This window comes from Crocodylus siamensis, chromosome 7, assembly GCF_052110815.1.
Source record: "Crocodylus siamensis isolate JL-2025a chromosome 7, ASM5211081v1, whole genome shotgun sequence".
In the NCBI taxonomy this organism is placed as follows: domain Eukaryota; kingdom Metazoa; phylum Chordata; order Crocodylia; family Crocodylidae; genus Crocodylus; species Crocodylus siamensis.
Window position 1 is genome coordinate 24,604,618 of NC_143401.1, and position 22,530 is coordinate 24,627,147.

Consider the following 22,530-nt stretch of genomic DNA (forward strand, 5'->3'; position numbering starts at 1 on the left):
TCATTAGACATAAAGGCGAAGGGAGCATTTTCAGTGCCAGGGGGAGGGGATTATGCTGACCACTGAAGAGCTAGGGAGGGGGAGAATGGAGTCTTACCTGATTAGGTATCTCTTAATTTGGGCACCAGCAACTGCTGCTGCTACTACTCGAGCAGTGTGTAGGCAATCCAGGAAGTTTTTGGAGAGTATTGGGGATAACTTCCTGGTGAAAGTGCTGGAGCAGCCAAATAGGAGTCATGTTCTTCTTGACCTGCTGCTCAAAAACAGGGAAGAATTGGTGGGGAATGTAGTAGTGGATGGCAACTTGTGCAGCAGTAACCACACCATGATTGAGTTCAGGATCCTGAGGAAAGGAAGGATGGAGAGCAGCAGAGTAAGGACACTAGACTTCAGAAAAGCAGACTTCAACTCACTCAAAGAATGCATGGGCAAGATCCCCTGGGAAGCCAGATGTGTGTGAGGTAAGAGCAGCTCAGTAAGACATCTCCATGCTACATGCAATGCCAGCAATCCACTTCATAACATTAACTAAGCCTGACACAATAGCCCTCCAGTACTTACTCTGGAGCTATACACCATAGGCTATGACATACCACTGTGCAGGAAAACAGAAGTCTGAAATAAATCCATGAAAAGCAAGAGCTTAACAGAGTACTTCCACTGATCCTCACTGCCTCCATACAGCTAATATATTGTCGCTGATATATTAGGTAAAACTAAACAAATATGATCATCCTTGATTTCTAGCATTCACACCTTTTACATTTTAACCTTGAATGTCGTTCAGAAGTACTGAGCACCCACAACTCCACATACAGCTATGACTGTGGTTGCTCAGTTAAGATGCAGGAATGTCAAGCTGGATAGACATTTAAAAACCGTAACCTAAAGACTCTTAGAGTGACACCGTGAGTCAAGTTCTCCATGGCTCAGTCAAAACTGCCATTCACAATTGGCCAGCATCAGATGAGACAAGACACTATAGGAGCCATAAATTTGGGTTTATATTCAGAGCACTCCACTACCCTCTTACTACAACTGCCATACCAAAAGACAGACAGATGGAAATGACTGCAGGGAGCAGTTAGAACCAATTGGATTGGGATAAGAAGTAAAAGGTTCTTGCTCATTCTCTGATTTTTCTCTGCTTGCAGAAAAGTCTTCCTTTGTTTTCCTGTAGGCCTCATTCCCCAATTCCTATGCCCTGAAAGCTTCTGCATTTCTTTAAAGGAGGAAGAAATGGAATATTTTTCTTCATGCTTATATTGAAATGCTTCAGGGGCTAGTCCATATGCAGACCTTTAAAACAGGTATGCTGGAGCAGTTACTAGCAAGCAGCATGTTAAATCCTGATTGTGCACAGGATTTCACTCCTCCCCACCCTACTTGCAGCTCTTTTGTTTATTTCATAAATTGAACTTCTGTATTTGGCTTTCGAATACAGGTACTGGAGTGAAACCCTGGCCCAAGTTTACCATTAATTTCTAATTTGGTGAATAATTAGCCCTATCATAGTCCAAGGAAGTTCACAGCCAATTTTTCATCTAATGTTTACCAAACATACCAGTGTCCTTGCCTCCTAATTCAAGGCACATTTTAATTTGGATTTCCAGTTTTGCCCTCAGAAGGCACTAAATACTTTAGCTTCATTTCCAAGGACATCAAGTCTAGTGTCCCTCTGGATTAATACTGATTTAAGCAAAGCCCCAAGTTCAACACCTTGGTTAGAGCTGGTTAGAAAAAGATGTCCTCACACCCTTTCCTCCTTCCTTAACAAAAGCTTCAAAACTGTGACATTGTGGCCAGTTGAAAGGGTGTGAGAAGTGGGCTGTATTTTATTTGGATTCAGCTCAATTTGGGGGACAGTGATTCAATTCAGGCAAATCCGAGGATTCAATGCTGATTCAGAGAATTGGCAGTTTGGCCATAGACGCAGTTTTAAATGCTTTTTCTATGTACCTCAAGGTTCCAGGCAGCTCATGAATGCTGAGAAGCTGGGACAGATGGAGTGTCCCAAAGGAGCACAGGTGGGGGTCCCCTGTGAACTCGGCGGTGGACCCAGAAGTGGACCAGAAGTAGTTTTTTCCCACAGAAAAATAGAGAAAACCATGGATTTTATCAGAGAAAACGTGGATTTTCCCTTTTAGTAGTGAAGCCCGTGGATTTCCCATTTCTGCAAAGAGCTCTGCAGGCTGGTTGAGCTCCAGCCTGCAAGAGCTGACCACAGAAGGGGGCGGGAAATCCCCACCCTGCCTGGAGGGGGAGGGGAAGGGAGAGGGGAAGGGGGAAGGGTGGGGCCTGAGGCTTTTAGTTAGTCCCAAGGCTTACCAAGTCAGTCCCAAGGCTTACCTCAGGCTCACTTTCCTTCTGGTACCTAAGGTTAGGTAAATGGGGCTTGCAGGGGGCTGGGGGAGCGGGAATGTGTTGGTGAAAGACATGGAGTGCCCACATGGCTGGCAGCATGCTGACTGCAAGCGGTGCTTTTGGCTTGACTGGGCTTGGAGCCTCCATGTGCGGCTTCCCTTAAGGGCCAATAGTGCCGCTCAGATTCCATGTGCTGCTGGCCGAGCAGGCACTCCTGCAGGCACCTGGCTGGGGGCTCAGGGAGTGGGGAGGTGATGAGGGAAGACATGGAGTGGCCACCTGGTGGCATGCAGAACTGGAATGGTACTATCAGCCCTTAAGCGAAGCCTCACATGGAGGCACTAAGCCCAGCTGGGCCAACAGCACCACTCACAGTCCAGGTGCAGCTGGCCGGGTGGGCGCTCCATGTGTTTCACTCTCAGGAGGCAGGGGGGACCTGTGCTCCAAGATCTGTGCATGGGGCAGGCTGCAGGCTCAAGCTCCTGCTCCGCTTCCCTCCCATGGGGCCTTGGCAGCCCCACAGGCATGACCCAGCATGGCTGGGAACAGCTAGGTCATATGGGGATCTCCTTAACCCCTCCCCCCAAGCTGCCCTAGCAATGAGCCTCCTGCCGAAGGGTACAGCCCCATGCCACTTCCCTCAGTGCGGCCCTATGCACAGGAGGTGCATCACCAGGACAGTGCAAGATGAGCAGTGGCAAGATCCCCTCATGGCTCCTCTGTCCCCAGCCACACCAGGTTGCATGGAAGGCAGGCAGGGTGGTAGGCAACAGTGGGTCCATGGCTGCTCGTCTTGGGTGGCAGGGAACAGCAGGGCTGGGGAGGCTATTGTGGGGTGGGGAATAGTGAGGGGCATTTAATTTTAGTAATGGATTTGTGGGGGTTTATTGTCAGAGAATTTGCAATTTATCAGGGAAAGCCAGGATCCCTGCTGATGACTAAAAATGAACTATACTAATGTTTGTCCTAAGCAAAGTGTAGCTTTCTTTAAAATAGTAGAAGTGCAAACTGTTCTTCAAATTCACTTATTCAGCCACAAAATGGAAAATTCCTATTGCCTTGATTTTTTTTCTTTATTGCAGAGTCCAACAATTGAGCTCCCTCCTCCCACCTCGACCCATCCTATCCCTCCCACATACACACTCTGTCAGTGGGTTTTCTGTCAGCACACCCATCTGTTTTTATAGCAACTTACAGTATTTAGATTATACACAAAATAGTCCATATCCTCCTGTGATTGATTCAAACCACCTGTAGACAAAAATGTCCTGACAAACTTACACACTAGGTTTTTTTTCCCTCCATACAGTTGGATTTCACATGCAGACAAGAAAACTGCCCCTACCTTGCAAGGCCTAACCTAAGAGGTGTACAGCATCTGCTCATTACAGTAATTTGTATGTTCTGAATATAATAAAATATGCCAGATGATAGAACATTAATATAGCAAGCTCACTATCCCACATCCAAAAGTAATTGCTACATATGGCTTGCAGAAAGATGCTTAGTACAGCTACTCAACTGCATGGGATACCTACAGAAAAAAGTATTTCTTACTTCCCCCAGATAATCTTATGCTCTGAAGCAGAAGTCTTTTACCCTTATTTCGATTCAGAAGGGTCCAATCCTTGAAGTTAGACTAAGTTTAAATCTTAGCAAGATCCAAAGCAGCCCCTATCTTTGTAGAGAACAGAACCAAAAAACTACAGGTCCAAATATCTACATGTGGTGGGAATGTACAATGTTTGGATCCAAATTTTCACACCTTGAACCTAATGATAGCTATTTCTTAAATTTTGTCTGTTACCTTTCATATACACAGGTGTCATCAAGGAAAGCAACAGGTCACTCATTCCTGGCCACATTCTGTGTCTAGAATGAGAAACAGCCAAGCATGTTTGTTACATGCTTAATACCCAGGAGCCAATTCTGACCTCATGTTAATGTGAATACAGGGGGAATCCCATTCAAATCAGTGGAGTTAAATCAGTCCAACAGGTTTAGAATCAGGCCCTTAAGGTCTCAATAACTCACAATCCTTGGACTTAGTTTCCATATAGAAGACAGAAGAATTGCATATTTCCTGCAACCCTGAGGTTATTTTTGGAAGCCTGTTAACTTCATGCTAATAGAAACTGCTGTTCTCAGAGTGAGGTAGACAGACCTGTGCATTTTGCTGTACAAAACAGTCAGATTGATTCATATGCTTTTCAATTTGATAAGGAATTTCAGTTTCTTAATTTCATAGTTTCGTAGTTTGTAGGGTCAGAGGGGACCTGAGCAGATCATTGAGTCCGACCCCCTGCCATGGCAGGAAAAAGTACTGGGGTCAAACGACACCAGCAAGGTATTCATCAAGCCTCCTCTTAAAGACCCCCAGAGTAGGAGCCAGCACCACTTCTCTTGGAAGTTGGTTCCAGATCCTAGCCGCCCTGACAGTGAAGTAGCACCTCCTGATGTCTAGCCTGAATCTACCCTCTGCCAGCTTGTGACCATTATTCCTAGTCACTCCTGGAAGTGCTCGGGGGAACAGGGACTCCCCCAATGCCTGCTGGTCCCCTCTGACTAGTTTGTAACAGTTACGTTACCAAATATGAAAGAACCCTGAAGGAGAAAGGGTGCCAATGCCCATAATATCTAGCATTCTTCCATGCCACTTGATGTGTAGTCTGTTGTATTCTGTATAAGGCACACTTTATTTAGCATCATAGGCATGACACCAAAAGCAAGCCTCATCCCCGGTCTCTACCATCCAAGCCAAATAGGTCAGCTGTCAGACATGGCTGCACATTAAATTTCACTAATAACTACATCACAATGAGCATTTAAAAGCCACAACTAATCTCATGGCTCTTCTGTGCCTCGCAAGAACATACATTCTACATGGAAAAGGTAGACAGAATGTGGGAAACAAAGGAGCACCATCCCATTTTAAAGACAGGCAACTAAACTGAGAGAGCTTAAGTAACCGGGTTACAGGACATTTGCCTGAGCTGCAAATTTAACCCAAATATCTAGAATTCATGGTCAATGCCTTAAGAGAGAGTTCCTCCTCTCACCTGTCTCAAGCTGGAGGAACTATCATTCACTTCCGTTGAAGCCAAGCAAAGAGCTGATCTCTTGTCTAAAGGAGACCAGGCTGGCTACTCATTATACAAGAAAACACTATGCACAGCTTTTAGGACCCTCCAATTTCAGGGGAAGAGAAACATATGGAGACTTGGCTCACAGATTTAACTTTAAGCAAGCTTCTAAGCCTCTTTCCTTGAAAGGAAAAGTCAGTCACAAGGGTCGAAAGAAATACGCAGCTGAGTTCTGTAACTCTCGTGGGATACTGCCCAAAAAAGACATTGCATCAACTTCTCCCAAAACCCTTGGACTGACCTGTCCTAGAGCAATTGGTAACAGGTAGAATTGCTTGGGAGGATGCAAAAGTTATTCAAAAATTGATCTCATAATTTCTGGATGAGGCCTCAAACAACTCTTTTACCATGGCAGGGCTTCTAGCAAGTCAAGGTCTCATAGTAGTGTGTATTTTAGGGACAGGCAACGTTTTTTGGCTGGAGCGCCAAAACCCCCCAAAATACCTACTTTGGAAGGTGCTGGAGTACTGGCATGCCAGAAAAACACAATGAGGGCAGGGGGTAAATGGCAGAATGCCCTGCTTGTGCCCTTTGCCCCACACCCAAAGCCCCTGCCCCCCAGCCCTGCTCATGACCCTTGCCTCCCACTCAAAGCCCTTGCCCCCAACTTCTGCTGCTCCTTGCCCCCCAGTCCAGGCTCTGTGGCTATCAGCAGCTACCCAGAACCTGGGCCAGCTGCAAACATCTGCTGCCTCTCTGCCCCGGCCCCAGCTGCCTCCTGACCCCAGGCTCCAGGGAGGCAGCATGTACCAGTAATGCTCCCTGCTGAGCTGCCCTTGCTGCATCTGCACAGCAGCGTTGGAACCCAGCCTGGCAGGGCACAGTAGGGGGCGCAGAAAGCTGCCTGCTCCAAGCTCCTTGCTGCCCTCCCACACTTCCCCTGTGTGCACAGGAGCAGCAGTACAGGGTTGTCCCCCTTGCTGCTGCCCTGCCTGCAGGGAAAGTGTGGCAGGGCAGCGGGAAGCTGGAAGCAAGCAGCTTCCTGTGCCCCCCACTGTGTCCTGCTGTGCCAGGTTCCAACCCTGCTGTGCAGAAGCAGCGAGGGCAGCACAGTGGGGAGCACTGCCGGTACGTGCTGCCTCCCTGGAGCTTGGAGCTGGGGCAGAGAGGCAGCAGATGTTTGCAGCTGGCCCAGGTTCTGGGTAGCTGCTGATAGCTACAGGGCCTGGGCTGCTTGCAGTAGGGCTTCCATGAGAGCAGCCCAGGCTCCGTGGCTATCAGCAACTACCCAGAGCCGGGGCCAGTTGCAGCTGGGAAGCTACAAACAGCTGCTGCCCTCTGGTCCTGGCCCTGGGCTCCAGGAAGGCAGCAGGTGCCGGCACTGAGCACACTGGGGCCAGGGGCAGGGAGGCAGCAGCTGTTTGTAGCCTTCCGGCTGCAGGCAGTCCCGCTCTGGGTAGCTGTTGATAGCCATGGAGCCTGGGCTGTTCCCAGCAGGGCTTGCAGCATCCCAGCTGCCTGCTAGGAGCAGCCTGGGCTCCCAGCTGGCAGCAGCTACCCAGAGTTGGGGCCAGCTGCAGCCAGGAGGCTGCAAACAGCTGCTGCCTCCCCAGTCCCGACGCGTGCTGAGGAAAATGGCCTTGTGTGCCATGCTTGGCACGCATTCTGGAGGTTGCCGACCCCTGGTGTATTTCCTTCCTTACCCACTTTAAAGCGGATGCTTTGTCCCAAGAGCCATGCAAATGAATAAGTTGTTTGGTAGCTCAAGCATCAACATCAAATTCCACAACCTCCTTGGATCCACATGCATCTTCTCTGATGTGCAGGAATTACAAGGCCTTAGAAGACAGTCCGGGAGGCAGAACTTACTGGACCTTTAAAAGGTGACATGCCCAGAAATGTTTAGAACTGGACCACAACTGCTCAGTTACCCATTAGACAGTAATGGGTTTTAGTGATGACTAACCTGAATTACATTCAAATGAGTACCCCTTCTAGAAAAATGCTTGAAATTTCAGTGGGTGGCTCAAGCAACACAGTGGAAACCTCATAGTGTTTATTATTATTATTTTAGCAAATTCTCAGAAATGTTATTCTTCATTCAAGGAATTGGTGTCATAACCTTGGAGAGAATACATATGTCTGCATAAGTGAAAAACAGAACTCCACCTTCTCTACAGAACCTTTGCTACAGAGATTCTGCAATTATGTTCCCTGCCAATGGTATAACCATGGGTGGGAGAATGGGACATGAGTCCACAGCACTGCCTGGGAGATGGGGCATCAGAATGGAGCCAGCAGGTGTCTAACTATTCCTGTCTCCCCCCACTCCCCAATCTCCAAAGACACCCTGTATCTTCTATGTAGTGGCTCTGGTACTGAGACTGGGGAGCAATGACAGGCTTGGCAGAGCCCAGGTGGCAACAGTACACAGTGCAGGGTCAGTAATCAGAGGTTCACTGCTGCCAGAGATGTAGCCTCCTTTATTTGCCACCAAAAAAAATCAGTGTTTAAAATGGGGACTTGACCAAAAAAAAAAAAATAGGCAGTGCATACTCCCACAGCAGCAAACCTCTGACTGCTGCCCCTGTACCATGCACTGCCACTACCCTGGGTACAGGATTGGCCAGTTACATGTCTCTTCTCTGCTACACAATTCTCTGGATGGTTGAAACACCTAGAGAAGGGCTCTTATCCTTTAGCAAGCTCTATATGGAACAGAATCTTTAGGACCTTGTGGGCACCTCCACACATGCAAGCACATGCGCTTGCAGCCCGTCAAATAGAAGCAGTGCAAATTTGGGCCAGGGCTTTTTGCCTCAGCGCATGTGCTTGGACATGCACATGCCCCATGTGGGGCAACTTGTGCCACTTGGGGCAAAATAACCCTGCCTGGCTCCTCCTGGATCTGCAGCCAAAGGGAGCTAGAGCCTGAGATTAGCACCTGTGCTGTCCTCAGGAGTATAAAAAGCTGCCCTGTCCTGGCCCCATCACTACAAAAAGCTGCCCTGGCAAGTAGCTCAGGGCTACTTGCTCTCAGGAGCTTCTGGGGCCCAGCCACTTGGTACCTGGGGACACTACCCCTTGTGCCAGCTGGACTGCTGAAGCAGCCCTGAGAGTTTCCTACACCCTTTACCCACTGCAGCAGTCTGGCAGTGGGCACCGCTGCCTGACTGTTACCTGCTGAGCACTTGCCAGACTGGGATGGGGACTGCATGGCCAGTAGAGGCATCTGCTCTTCTGGGCCAGCTGCCAGTGGGCTGTGGCTGCAGGGTTGACCTTTGTGTGGCACTACTGCCATGTGTGCCCCCTGCCTGGCTATCTGGGCAGCTATCGCCTGGAAGATGTTTCTAATCTGGTGGTATGCTTTGAACTGTCAAAGCATGTCCTCCCAACCCCAACTGGCCTGGAGACCAGCCACCTTCAGGTGGGTCCAAGGTGCCAGCTCTGAGCAGGCAGGGTCCCGCCACTGGCCTCCCTACCAGGAATTCTGGTGTTGCCTATTTGAACACTGAAAAACCCACGATAAAAAAATCCCAAAGTCACTTTGTTAAATACCCCAAAATCCATGTTCCTCCACAATTAAAACAAAAGACCATGAGAGAGAAAGAAGAGAGAGAGAGAGAGAGATCAGTTGTGCAAAGTTTTATTGATATATCTATAGTGTTAAAGCAATCTGGAGGCCTACCAGTGTCTCTATCATCATAATAAAGTGAATTCTAAATACCTATATGTTTTGCTGCCCCGTAACAGGGGCCACAGCCCTTCCAACATGCTACCCCTACCTGCAGGGCCCACATGCCCCACCCCCTGCTTGCTCCTCTAGCCTCCTGGATTGCTGCCCTACCTAGCCCCACACCCCACCAGCTCCTGCAGTCCCCCCCATGACTGCCCCCCCCAGCCCCTCCCCCATGGCTGCCCTGGCCAGCTCCATCCCCCACTTGTACTCCTAGCCCCCTGATGGCTGACCCACCACTGCAGCCCCCAGCACTTTAAAAAAGAAAAAAAGCCTCTACTCACCCCAGGAGCAGGAGCTGGGAGGGCTCTGGAGCCTCCTGGCAGAGCCCCCCCACCCTCCATAGCACAGAGCAGCAGGGCCCAGACCAGGGCCATCACCCGGCCCCACTGTGCAGGGGGGGAGCCCAGTGACCCTGATGGCAGCTGGAACTGCCGGTGAGTGCTGGGTTGGGGGTTGAGGGTTTTTTCCTGGCCAGGATGCTGGGGCAGGAGGCAAGTAGGGTGTGGGGCCAGGCAGGCCAAGGATCGGAGGGCTCAGGACGGCTTGGGAGGCAGGCGGGGGGATGGGGCAAGGATCGGGGGGATGGGGGAGTGGGCAGTGCTCCACCCCATGGTCCCCTCCCCCGACCCCTTACTTACCAGCACTGGAGCCCAGGTCCAACTCCGTGCAGCTGGCATGCTGCCTGCCCTGCATGGGCAGGCAGCATGCTTCAGCGCCAGGGTGAGAGCCAACCATAGAGATGCTCTGGCAGCCAGAGTATCTCTGTGGAGGAACCAGCCTCTGGTTGCTCCACATTTTTTGTCGGTGGGTTTTTTGACCCCTGGATATCCAGGGGTCTAATTTTGCCCCCACGCTGCAAATCTGCAGAGTGGGGAATATTTTCTCATTCCTGCACATGCCTCTTTCAGCATATCAAAGGAGTTTGAAATGCTTCAAGAAGCACGTGCGGGCTCCTCTGGACATGCTCCATGTGTTCATGCCTATTAAATTATTAGTATTAAAGCAGTGCTGAGCAGGAGGTCAAGACCTAATGGCCAAACATTCTATCAGCAGACTCTTGAACCATCTACTTGCCACATTTCCATCAGAGTTTGGGTATAATAAATAAACAGACTAAGAATTATTATGGATAAACAACAACGCAACCTTACAGACAGGAAGCAACATCTGACAAGATTTTACTGTGCAATGCAACTAGATCCTTTCTGTTCCATAAGATCAGAGGTAGCAGTCCTTGACTGCACACTGCTGTCATATTGCCAGCTCAGTCTGACTACCAACTGCTGTGAGTTTCCCTTCTCGTTGGTCTCAGCGGTGCCACACACCATGGTGTCCAAACAATGCTTTGCAGGGGGAAAGTCTTTCATCTATAGAGGGCAGCCAAAGTTCACTAGATGTTTGTCTCCCTTCTAGTTCTCATATTTCTTTCTGGGCACTTTTGGGGAGATGAAAATACCAAGGTTACCCATGGGAATTTTGTTGAAAGGGTTTGAATAGCTAAGATTGCAGAAACAGACATTTCAAGGGAGTGTGTGCTCCTGGAACTAGCTTCCTTCCACTGAACCCAGGAGAACCACCCAGAGATGTTTGGACTGAGGGTGTATCAATTGCTCAGCTGTTCGGAGGTAATCCTCAAGCTGTGAGCCATCAATTAAAGTTGTATCCTTTAATTAAAGAAAATTAAACAGGTGACAAAGAAAGCACATTCCCTGCTAGTTGTGCAGGCTGCAATTGTCAGGAGTTGAAGAATCTCAGACAAAGTCTATTTAAATATAATAATCCCGAACTGATGTTATAAAGAATCACCAAATAATCCTGTCTAGGGTGAGGAGACTGTTCTGTACTGAAAACGAAAAAAAGGAACAGAGCCTTTCTGATCTGCTCCAAGTAAATGGAACACAAACTGTCACCACCTGCTAACTTCTTGATGACCTACATGACATAAATGAAAGACTTCCTACCAGTTCCTTACAAGACAAGAATCAAATGCACAAGTCTACGGAGGGCAGGAGGAATTATCCCTCCTACTCTCCAGTGTGCATTATGATCTAGTAGGGATTATGGAGACCTGCTGGGATTCCTCACATGACTGGAGTGTAGCTATAGAGGGCTACACCTTGCATAGGAGGAACCAGGTGGGGAAGAAAGTTGGAGGCGTTGCTCTCCATGTGAAAGAGCAGTACACCTCCTTGGAGGCCAACGTGGGCTCCAAAAATGGACAGCTTGAAACCTTCTGGGTCAAGTTGCAGGGGGGAGGGGGCAATGCCAAGAGAGAAACCGAATTGCAGGTGTATACTACAGACCACCAAACCAGGGGGAGGAACTTGATCTGGAGTTCACCTGAGAATTGACTGAGGCTGCACATGCATGTGACATGGTTGTCACGGGCAATTTTAATTATCCAGACATCTCATGGGAGGAACACTTGGCCAAGTTGGATTGGTCATGATTCTTCTTGACCTGTGTTGAGGAGCTCTTCCTGACTCAGGAGCTGCATGGTCCAACCAGAGGTGACGCTCTGCTAGACTTGGTCCTGGCCAAAGGAGATGACCTCGTGACCAACTTAAATATAGAGGGAGGTCTGGGCAACAGTGACCACGAAACCATCATGTTCACTGTCTGATGTAAGGCAGTCAAATTGGAAAGCACGATTGAGTCTTGGACTTCAAAAATGTAAATTTCAACAAGCTTAGGTCACTAGTAGGGCAAGCACTGCAGGACCAGGGGCTGAAAGTGAAAGATGTGCATGAAGAGTGGTTGTTCCTCAAGGACATGATCCTTGAAGCACAAAGGAAGGTCATTCCCATGCATAGGAAAGGTAACAAAAGGACTGGGAAGCCATCTTGGCTAAATAGAGAAATCACAGTTCTCTTAAGAAAGAATAAAGAGGCTTATAAACAATGGAAGCTAAGGGCAGGCCCTAAGGAGGACTATTCCACGACGGCCCCAAATGTAGATTAGCAACAGGAATTAAGGACAACAAGAAGTCTTTCTTTAGGTACATAGGGAACAGAAGGAAAACACATGGGAGTGTGAGACCATTGCTCAACAACTCAGGAGACCTGGTTACTGGTACCCAGGAGAAAGCTGAACTCCTGAATGACTACTTCACCTTGATCTTTCACCAGACCAAGGGGAAAACAACACCAGGTAGAGTACTGGATGAGTATGGTAGGAATATTCACTTTCTTACTATTGCCAAGAAAATGGTGTACGACCAATTAAAAAAATTAGATGTATACAAGTCAGTGAGACCGAATGATCTTCATGCAAGAGTGATGAAGGAGCTGGCCGAAGTCACTGTAGTACCCCTCGTGAAACTCTTCCACAATTCAAGGCACTCTGGAGAAGTCCCTGAGGACTGGAAGAGGGCCAGTGTTGTGCCCATCCACAAGAAGGGCAGGAGGGAGGACCTGGGTAACTATAAGCCAGTCAGCCTAATTTCCATCCCAGGGAAAATCCTAGAAAAAGTTCATCAGGGAGTCTATCTGTGATAAGCTTGCAGAAGGTATGATTCTGAATGGCAGCCAGCATGGCTTCCTTGTGGGCAGGTCTTGCTTTACCAGTCTCATCTCCTTCTACGACCAGGTAACTCGCCACCTGGACACAAGAGAGCAGGCTCACATTGTATACCTTGACTTCCAAAAGGCCTTTGATCTAGTATCCCACTATCTTGATCTAGTATGCAAGAAAATTGGAGGATTGTGGGCTTAACTCTGAGACAGGCATATGGGTGAGAAACTGGCTGCAGGATAGGACCTAGAGAGTCATAGTAAATGGATCTGTGTTATCCTGGCGAGAAGTGGGTAGTGGTGTCCTGCAGGGGTTGGCGCTTGGTCTGGTACTTTTCAACATCTTTACTAATGATTAGGATGTGGGGGTGAAGAGCTCACTGGATGAGTTTGGACAACCCCAATTATGGGGGAGCAAGGTCATGCTTGAAGATAGGTGACAGTTATAGGTGGACCTAGACAAGCGGGCAAGTTGGGCAGATCAGAACCTGTTGAAATTCAATGTCGAGAAATGTAAAGTGCTCCACCTCAGGATGAGCAACCCCCAACACACCTACAGGCTTGGTGGCACCAAACTGACTAGCACCACAAATGAAAGGGACCTGGGGGTAATAATAGACCACAATATGAATATGAGCCACCAGTGCAATGCTGTAGGCAGTAGGGCAAATAATACTCTGGCATGCATCAATCGATGCATCTCCAGCAAAACCAAGGAGGTGATTCTTTCGTTCTATTCAGCACTGGTGAGACCACAGCTGGAATACTGCATCCAGTTCTGGGCACCACACTTTAGCAAGAATGTGGACAAGTTTGAGAGAGTCCAAAGAAGAGCCATCCATATGACCAAAGTCTTAAAAGGCAAGCCATATCAGGAAAGGCTGAGGGATCTGGGACTCTTCAGCCTGACGAAAAGAAGGCTGAGAGGGGACCTGGTAACATCTTATCACTACACTAGGGGAGTACAAGGGCTTGGTGAGCAACTATTCACTAGGGCACCAAACTGGAAAACCAGGTGTAATGGCCACAAATTCATGGAAGATCAATTTAAGCTCAACATTAGGAAACACTTCTTCAAAGTTAAGGTGTCCAAACTGTGGAATAAGCTCCCTCCAGAGGTGGTGCAATCACCCACCCTGGAAATCTTCAAGAGGAGACTAGACAGTCACCTTGCTGGGATCTCCCCCAGTTGTCTTTCCTGCTTGGTGCAGGGGGGCTGGACCTGATGATCTTCCAAGGTCCCTTCCAGCCTTGCAATCTATGAATATTTGAAAGTCTATTAGCACAACTGATACTGAGCCCCCGATTAAAAGTTTCAGTTCAAACTAAGTAGGCAAAGGTGAGGTACAACAGTTAGCCACCATAATTTGAAGAGGACTACAATTATATATGTGCTCCTCTGAAGAGTACACTAGCTCTTGACTAGAATTCAATTTAGCCTGAATATGTCCTTATTGGCTGAGTTAGAGCTCGGTCCTGAGACACTACTCACATGGTACCACTCATGTGCATATGGGGTTCCAGGACATGATCTGTAGCTAGGTTGACATAGCTGGTGCATTTCACTGAAACTTCCCACTCTTGTGTTGTGACAGAGACGTCTACACCCAGAAAGAACAGCTGCAAATACTGGATAAAGTATTTCCCAAATGCTGCTTGGCAACTTGCCTCAGACTAAAACTTTAAAAGAAAAGAAGCATCAGCCTATGAAAATACACCGTTGCAAGTACAGAGCACTTTAGAAGTATTTTGTTGCAGAGGCCTAACCGCCTCAGATAAAATTAATCTGGTTTATTAGATGTATTCTAATACCGGGGCCAAGTCTTGGACCAAAGGCTGAAGTTCTGCCAGTCAGTTTGATTGGACCAACCTGAAACATGAGATGCAGCAGCTGACATTGCATGGGGATCCTCCTTCTGACAGGTAGTAGTAGGCATCTGTCTGTCTCCTAAGATAACAGAATTACACCAAATGAAACATCAGCTCACTGACTATATTCCTTGCTTGAAAATAAAGGGAAGCTGAAGGGACCTCTCCGGCAGCTCCTTCAGCCAAGTTGGTTTCTTATAGAAACAGTAGGTAATATTCTTGATGTTCCCCCATCCAAATATGTTTATAAGCAAGTTGTTTAACTTTTCCCTAACTGGGGAGCAAGTTGATTTGTTTTTGGTTTCATATCCTATTCCTTGCCAATTTGTCTCTAATTTGTCATGCCCTGCAATGCCAACTCATCCTTTTTTACCTCCAAGGTTTCTTAGAGTAACATTTCTTGTCTACCAGTGTAGATAGCTACTGGTACTCTAGTCTCCATAGATCACCATTCACCCTGTATGACTACACCCAGCTTCAACCCACACTGCAGCTTGACCTGCTTCACAAGCTGGTCTCAGGACTGAGACAGAGCATTGAGAAACTCAGGCTCCACTGCAGGTTAGCATATGCACTACACAGTAAGTAGCAAAGCCCTACTTGGGGCAACTAGAGTACAAGTCTGATAAATGAGAGGATCCCAAAACCTGTGGGATCACTGATAAAAAGGTTGTTTTGGGGAAATATCACCAAGGTACAGCAGACTAGTTTTCTGTTAGCACAGTAAAGCCTGTTAGGTATGTCTACACTGCTACCAAAAACTAAGCCCTCCTATGCCCTCCAGTTGTGTGTGCTCCAAACCCAGAAATGAGGAGGTGAGGATATTGTGGGATCACCCCTTCCTGCTGCTCTCAAGCACTCCAAAGTCAGATTGAGAACAGTGGAAAGGGAGGACTCCACTGCCTCAGTTCTAGGTTTGGAACCAGCAGAACAGGAGCAGGGGTGTTGTTCTCTGTTTTCAGGAGCAGCAAACTGAAGAGTGCTGAAGGCAGAGTAGATACACCCTTAGAGTGTTCTACAAATAAGAGACTTGTAAAGAAAGACACTGGCTCATTACTGGATAAGGTCCATGGAGATGGCGTTGAACTACAGTGATCCAACATTTTCCAGTAAGAAGAGTTGCATTAGACAATGACAATACTAACCACAAATATTCCACAGAAACCCCTCTGATTTAAATGAATTTATCAAATTACTAGCAGGCTCCAACAGACACCCAGCAAGTGGAGAGTCCCAGGGGAAAACACTCCAGTATACTTGATTTTCCAGGCTCTCCATCATCCAGTCACAAATCGGATAGTCTCAAAACCCCAGTCTGAACAAGGGCTCACTGGACCTTCATACTCCCTGCTGCTCCACCACATAGACTGCCCTGGCACTTCCAGGCACCTGAGCCTGCTTAGCTCTTCTTAGATTGACCAGACCATCACTTTGAGTCAGAAGCTCCTAGATCCTATGTGCCAGCATTTCCAAGACAAACTTTTCAGAATTTCTGGTTTGCCAGAGATTGAGACTTTTCCAATTCAGAAAGAAGACACTCAGTCAAATTTTGAAAGGCCAATGTTTTCTGTAAATAGGAAATGTATGTATTCTTGCGCAGCTAGCTCTGCTCAAGAATATATAGCCATTTGGGTTTTGCATACAATCAATACAACTTTTGGGGCACTGCTAATGCCTTACTTTTAGGTAGCTCATAACAAAGGACCCCAAAATGGCCCTGAAGACATATTAACCAGATTAGCACTGTAGAAATTTACGCTTCCTTGAACCTGGACATTTCACAAAGCCACCAAGATCAAGCGCTAGAGAGAAGACCACCCAGAATGGCTCCCTTACTACAGAAGCAGTCACTAGGGGAAACCACCTGGCCTTCAAACTATCTGCTCTGATGCAGAGATCAACAGATTTATAAAAGGGTCAAACCAGATTGCTGAGAAAATATTTCCTTCCATTAGCAAGAGTGAGAATTATATGCTCCTTGAGCCACCTCAGGTATTTGTTAAAGCATTTTCCATCCAAGTAGCAGCTGTTTCTTTATGCAGTGCTTCTGCCTATGTTTACAAAAGGAGATTATAAAAGGATATTATCATTTACCCCTCCTTAAAGATGTAGTTCTTAACATGACTGTTATCCTGAGCTGTCGTGTGCATGAAAACACTATTGGTCTCCAGTAGAAGGAATCCAGATGGCTCAAATATATCCCCTTGGCTCTATCCTGATAACAGCTTCCAAAGCCTTTGCAGTCAGTAGGGACTTGCTTTTGGATCCAGAGAGTTTTAGGTTTACCCCTGCTTTAAGAAATTGAGTGGCTGTGGTATGCTGGCACATCCCACGGAAAGCCAATATGGTTTTGTTACCACTTGAATTTGTGGGAAGCCCCCAGTTTCAGTTCGTTACCTCAGACCAGTAGAGGCTCCATTGTTTACAGGCAAGGGAAATCCTTTCCCTCTACCAGACCTCAGTATGCATATACAACGCATAAGTGTTGACAGTAGGGGGGGCACAACTCTGTGCTGCTGCCGCCACCACCACCCCCATCGCTGCTGGGCGCTGGCACCAGCTGAGCTGTAGCCCTTGCCTCATGTCCCACCATCAGCGGAGAAATCTGGAGGCGCACATGTGCCCCCCCTCCTCGCCCCCACCCCCCGTATCCCTCCATGTGTCACCTATGTCAGTACACTTGGTACAACTAATTAAAAAACAAAGCCTAACACAACATGGTAGCTCTGGATGAGTCATGCAAACCAAACAATGTATAATATAGCTCAAGTTCCAGAGCTGTCCAAATTAGCTTCCAACACTTCTCAGGGAAGAAATCCTACCTAGCAGCTATCTTTCTTCAAGCATTCTCTATTTATAAACTCCTGTTGGTAATGCAGCTCAGCTACAGATATGTTAGCTGAGTCAGACTCCCAGAAGGATTTCAGTGTGCTCACATCTTCCTGCAAACAGCACAGTTCCTCAGCCGTATAGGAAGAAAGAAAGAGAAAACAAAGTACATGCAAGAGACTGCCAACTGACACCAGGCTCCGCCTGACAATGGCCAGACCTGGGACAGGAGAAGACTATGACTGGGATAACAAGTCTGGTAGGGCTGGGACTAGACAGCCTGGGAAGGGAGACTGAGCTCATTATTACAGTCAGAGTATGAGCCTCTACTAAGACAGGACAAGCAGGGCAAGTAAAACAAAGAGAAGGAGTGAGAGAGGAGACAGCTTAGAGGCTTTCTAATGGGGAAAATGGGTGTATGTATCTGGAAGGACTCAAAGTCCCGAGCTTGACCAGGAGTTCGCCCGGGAACTGACTGAGGCCGCTTGCTCCAGGACCTTGGTTGTCATGGGTGACTTCAATTACCCGGACATCTCGTGGGAAGATCACTCAGCTAAATCTGAGCGGGCACAAAGCTTTCTCTCGTGCGTGGATGACCTCTACCTGACTCAAGAAGTCTATGGGCCAACGAGAGGCAAAGCGCTGCTTGACCTGGTACTGGCTACGGGGGACGACCTAATCGGCTACCTAGTGATTGGTGGGAAGTTGGGTGACAGCGACCACGAGCTGATCACCTTCACCATCCGCCGTAAAGCTGGCAAGTCAGTCAGCAACACAGAAGTCCTTGACTTCAGAAAAGCCGACTTTGATAAGCTCAAGAGGCTAGTCGGTCAGGCCCTCAGGGACCATGACCCCAGGGAGATGGGAGTTCAAGAAGAGTGGTTGCTTCTCAAGGAAGCGATCCTCAGTGCACAAGCTAAATCTATTCCAACACGGAGGAAAGGCAGCAAGAAGGCACAGCAGCCCCCCTGGCTCTCCAGAGACCTAGCGGACCTACTGTGGCTAAAAAGGAAAGCCTACAAAGGATGGAGGATGGGATTCATCTCCAAGGAGGATTACTCCGCGCTGGTCCGGTCCTGCAGGGACCAAACCAGGAAAGCCAAGGCTGCAACTGAACTCCAACTAGCTTCAGGCATCAAGGACAACAAAAAGTCCTTTTTCAGGTATGTGGGGAGCCAGAGGAAAAGCAAGGGCAATGTTGGACCCCTGCTAAACCAGATGGGGCAACTGACAACTGACGCCCAGGAAAAAGCCAACCTATTAAATAGGTACTTTGCGTCAGTCTTTCATCAGTCACACGGGATGCCCATGCCTGCTATGGGACAGGGAAATCTGGGTGAGGGAAATCCCCTACCCTCCATCAATGCTGACCTCGTGAAGGAACACCTTGAGAAGCTGGATACCTTCAAGTCAGCTGACCCTGACAACCTGCACCCCAGGGTACTCAAGGAGCTGGCGAGCGTCATAGCCCAGCCCCTGGCACGGATCTTTGAAAACTCCTGGCGCTCTGGTGTAGTGCCTGAAGACTGGAAGAAGGCCAATGTGGTGCCGATCTTCAAGAAAGGGAGGAGAGTGGATCCGGCTAACTACAGGCCCATTAGCCTGACTTCTATCCTGGGGAAGATCTTGGAAAAGTTTATTAAGGAGGCCATCCTTGAGGGACTGGCCCAGGCTAACATCCTAAGGGACAGCCAGCACGGGTTTGTTGCGGGTAGGTCTTGTTTGACCAATCTCATTTCCTTCTGTGACCAGGTGACCTATCACCTGGATAAGGGAGAAGAGATTGATGTCATATATCTTGACTTCAAAAAAGCTTTTGATCTGGTATCCCATGATCACCTCTTGGCCAAACTGGCCAGTTGTGGCCTTGGCTCCACCGCGATCCGCTGGCTGGGAAGTTGGCTTCGTGGTCGGACCCAGAGGGTTGTGATTGATGGCAGTCGCTCATCATGGTGCCCTGTGACCAGTGGGGTCCCTCAAGGCTCTGTCCTGGGACCCATACTGTTCAACATCTTCATTAATGATGTGGACACTGGAGTCAGGAGTGGACTGGCCAAGTTCGCCGATGACACCAAACTTTGGGGCAAAGCATCCACGCCAGAAGATAGGCGGGTGATCCAGGCTGACCTGGACAAGCTCAGCAAACGGGCAGACGAGAACCTCATGGTGTTTAACACCGAAAAACGCAAGGCTCTCCACCTTGGGAGGAAAAACCTGCAGCACCCTTATAGGCTCGGCAGTGCTACGTTGGTTAGCACTACAGAAGAAAGAGACTTGGGGGTCATCATTGACCACAAGATGAACATGAGCCTGCAATGCGATGCTGCGGCTAGTAAAGCGACCAAAATGCTGGCGTGCATCCATAGATGCTTCTCGAGCAAATCCCGGGACGTCATTCTCCCCTTGTACTCGGCCTTGGTGAGGCCGCAGCTGGAGTACTGCGTCCAGTTTTGGGCTCCACAATTCAAAAAGGATGTGGAGAAGCTTGAGAGAGTCCAGAGGAGAGCCACGCGCATGATCAGAGGTCAGGAAAACAGATCTTACGATGACAGGCTGAGAGCCATGGGACTCTTTAGCCTGGAAAAGCGCAGGCTCAGGGGTGATCTGATGGCCACCTATAAGTTTATCAGGGGTGACCACCAGGATCTGGGGGAACGTCTGTTCACCAGAGCGCCCCAAGGGATGACGAGGTCGAACGGTCACAAACTCCTGCAAGACCGTTTCAGGCTGGACATAAGGAAGAATTTCTTTACTGTCCGAGCCCCCAAGATCTGGAACAGTCTGCCAGCGGAGGTGGTTCAAGCACCTACATTGAACACCTGCAAGAGTAAATTGGATGCTTATCTTGCTGGGATCCTATGACCCCAGCTGACTTCCTGCCCTTTGGGCAGGGGGCTGGACTCGATGATCTCCCGAGGTCCCTTCCAGCCCTAATGTCTATGAAATCTATGAAATCTATGAAATTTCCCTCCCAAGTCCAAGATGAAGCCCAAAATTCCTGAGTATCCCAATTCCTCTACTTTCAGGAAACAATATGTGGACCCATGCTATAAGGTTCGCAGATGATAGGGTCCTGAGAAAATCCCGTGTTTCTTGTTGAATATGAGTGGCACGTGTGTGGGTAAAGTATCTTTTTTTATGGAATATTCCCAGAACTACCATTGATCTTGGCAAATAGGTCCTGGTAGTTCTGTGAATATTTTGTGAAAAAAGATACTTTACCCATGCACGTGCAGCAAGAAGGCACACAGCTATAGGCAGCGGAAGGCCGGGGCTGACAGGGCTTAACCCCCTCAAATGTGGGGCAGCGCAGAGGGCTGCAGGGCAGCCTGGGCACAGGCTCCAGGTGGCTGCAGCAGGGGGGAGGGGCATGCACAGACAGAGCTGGCACAGTCAGGACTGCAGCCAGATGGCATATGGAGCACTGCCCACCACAGCAGGTAAGTCAGGGAAGGGGCGTGGGGGTAGGGCAGATCGAGGCTCCCCACAGGGAGGGAGAGAGTGGGGCAGAGGCAGGGGCTGGGGTGAGTGGGACCCCGGGGATGGAGGCAGGCTACCCGCTGCAGGCTGGGGTCTGTGCAGGAGCTGGCAATGGTGGGCACATGGCATTATGCTACTCCCAAGGCAGGGGCAGTGGGGTGCCGAGTCCAGTCTGCCTTTGCCCTGTGCACAGATCCAGGGGGTACATGTCACCTGGGCCTCTCCCAAGGTGTGTGCAGCGGCAGGATCCCCCCACCCTGCACAGAATGACAATCAACTGCTTCTATCAGCGACTGCTAGCCTGAGTGACTGAAATCTGGATAATAGCTCCTAAACTCCGACTAGGACCAGGCAGTTTTAGGTATTCCATTAAGTGGTATTACTTTTCAATTTCACAAAATCTCAAATCTAGCAGTTTCAGGCAAGCATACAGTTCCCCACATCTGAAATGCTAAAAGAACCCTTTGGTTTAGTGCTCAGTGTTTGACATTTGGCCCTTTTTCCCCTATAGCCACATTAATTTTTGCCTGGGCCTGAACATATGAAAAGGCACGACTTGATCCCAATTGAATTGTTCAGCCAAGCAAAGATCATACCGACCCACAGCCCCATCATATCTGCAGCATGACCTGTCGTAAGAGCTCAGGGGTGGGAAGAGAGACTTCTTTTCCACAAGAGGAATATTGATACATTAGCAGGTCTTTGAGATACAAGGTGTTCCTATTTGAAATCTAGCTCCTGAGCTGCACAAAGGCTTTCAGATTTAGCTCTAGTGGTTGGCATGAGACTTATTTTGATTAGGGGTGGATATTCAAGGACATGCTGTTACTCTGTTACAAATCCTTGTAAATCCAGCACAGTAATAGCAAGTGGCCAAACCAAGGGATGCTGGGCTAAAGACTAGCTGCTAGATTCCTCATTGATGCAGATGGCCTGGAATGGTCATTCTACAGCACTTCTGTCCTATGCTGCCATGGAGAAAGAAACCCCAGAAAGCACCTGCTGGTCTTCTACCCTGGTGGTATAGGCAATCTGATATGGAGGGGGAGCTGCAATTACCCAGGCCACAATTTGGTTAGGTGCTGCTGAATGCAGAAGGCTTAATTTCTGCCTTCAGCAGGCACATTCTAGGTGGGAGGGTCCCCCTCCCCCAAAGAGGCTCCACAAGTGGGGAAATGGATCTTTAAGGTGTTGTCCTAGTTTTAGAAAACATACCTACACCTCTGTGGAGATGCACAGTTTATCATTGTCACTCTGGGTCTGGTCACACACAGGTTTGGGGCCACTCACTGATCAGGACACTGAGTAGGTCTTGGCTAGGTAAGGTCCAACTGAGTCAGGAGGCCAGCAGCAGTGTCCAGGAGCAAGCCAAGTCAAGAGCCAGGGGATCAAACAGAGGGCAAAGCTTAGAGATGGGCAGTCAGGAAGCCAGAAGATAAGAGCAAAGTTAAGGAGCAAGCCAGAGGACACATCAAAGCAGTCTTGAATCAGGTTGCCCAAAAACTTCCTGTTCCAGGTTACGGGTTTATACAGAGCAGTGGAGGGTCAGCTGAGCCTGGCCGGCCTCTCTGTTAGCATGGAGTAGGCAAAGAGTTAGGCTCTACTGGAGGCTTCATACTGGCTTTGACCAGTCTAAGTGGCCAGTGATGAGGTG